Genomic DNA, 2039 nt, shown 5'->3' with positions numbered 1-2039 from the left:
CAGGTCCTAGTATGTGCCCTGCACCTTGAGCAACTAATTCCTGGCTCTAGACTTCAGTTCAAGGGCACCGTTTATGCTCTCTCTGCCCCAAACCTTTAATGGTTCCTCCTGCCTTTGAAATAAAGATCAGAGACCCTGTAACATGGCCCACAGGGCCCCAGAGGGTCTGGTTTGGTTTGCCTCCTCGTCTCCTCTCTCCCCCACTCTGCTCCAGCCTCACAGACCTTCAAACCTGTCACGATTCTACACAGGGTGTTCGGCCAGGTTGCCCCTACACCTGGAATGTTCTCAACTTTTGAAAAAAAAAAAAAAGTGAAGTGAAAGCGTTAGTTGCTCAGTCATGTCCGACTCTGTGATCCCATGAACTGTAGCCGACTAGGTTTTTCTGTCCGTGAAATTCTCCAGGTGAGAATACTGGAGTCAGTTGCCATCCCCTTCTCCAGGGAATCTTCCTGACCCAGGGATGGAACCTGTTTCTCGTGCGTTGCAGGCAGGTGGTTTTATTTACTGTCTGAGCTACCACGGAAGCCCCCACTTTATTTCCTAGTAAATTCTTTAAAGTCACCATTAAAACATTTATAATTTATGGGTGTTTATAAAAGATTTTCAAACAAACAAGAAATGCAAGTTATGAAAGACAGATTCTACTTTCTTGCTCCAGGGCTCAAACCTGCACAGTGGCCTGTAATCAGATCCCGGGTCTGTAAAGGAACCTTCGCCAAGCCACGGTCCACAGCGCCCTCTAGTGGGCTCTGAATGACAGCACCAGGGTAGCTTCTGCTCATGTCTCCAGCTCCACACCAAGACTCAACTATAGCAGAACAGGAGGAGCTGGAAGCACCATGGGAAAACTCCCTTCACTGTGTAAAACTGGGACCTAGCTAGGAGACAGGATTTGTGTAAGATCTCACCTTGCACAGCAGGGCCAGCCAGGGTTCTTTCCAGCACATGGTATTATGTAATCCAACCCTCAAAAGCTTTGATAATCCAACCCTCATAATGCTTTGGTATGCAGGGACTTGTGGCTCATGGGTGAGCGCAAGAAATGAGCTAAGCTTGTTCATGTTGTCACTGAAATCCTCCACTCCGGGGTGTAGTCTGTAAGATCCTTTGTGCACTACCTGGGCTAAGTCTGTGAGCTCACCTCCTTCCCCGCCTCCAACACAGGAACTCCTTCCTGCCTCAGGATCTCTGCACTGGCCGTTCCCTTTGCCCAGAATACATCACCAGATGGTCAACACCGAAATCAGATTGATTATATTCTTTGCAGCCGAAGATGGAGAAGCTCTATACAGTCAGCAAAAACAAGACCAGGAGCTGACTGTGGCTCAGACCATGAACTCCTTATTGCCAAATTCAGACTTAAATTGAAGAAAGTAGGGAAAACCACTAGACCATTCAGGTATGACTTAAATCAAATCCCTTATGATTATACAGTGGAAGTGAGAAATAGATTTAAGGGCCTAGATCTGATAGATAGAGTGCCTGATGAACTATGGAATGAGGTTCATGACATTGTACAGGAGACAGGGATCAAGACCATTCCCATGGAAAAGAAATGCAAAAAAGCAAAATGGCTGTCTGGGGAGGCCTTACAAATAGCTGTGAAAAGAAGAGAAGCGAAAAGCAAAGGAGAAAAGGAAAGATATAAACATCTGAATGCAGAGTTCCAAAGAATAGCAAGAAGAGATAAGAAAGCCTTCTTCAGCGATCAATGCAAAGAAATACAGCAAAAGAGACACCGATGTATAGATCAGTCTTATGGACTCTGTGGGAGAGGGAGAGGGTGGGGAGATTTGGGAAAATAGCATTGAAACATGTATAATATGTATGAAACGAGTCACCAGTCCAGGTTCGATGCACGGTACTGGATGCTTGGGGCTGGTGCACTGGGACAACCCAGAGAGAGGGGAGGGGAGGGAGGAGGGTGGAGGGTTCAGGATGGGGAACGCGGGTATACCTGTGGCGGATTCATTTCGATATTTGGCAAAACTAATACAATATTGTACAGTTTAAAAATAAAAAAAAAAAAGAAAGAA

This window comes from Bison bison, unplaced genomic scaffold, assembly GCF_000754665.1.
Source record: "Bison bison bison isolate TAMUID 2011002044 unplaced genomic scaffold, Bison_UMD1.0 scf7180017864505, whole genome shotgun sequence".
NCBI classification, from domain to species: domain Eukaryota; kingdom Metazoa; phylum Chordata; class Mammalia; order Artiodactyla; family Bovidae; genus Bison; species Bison bison.
The sequence above is the reverse complement of the archived record's forward strand: the minus strand, read 5'-3'. Positions refer to the sequence as shown.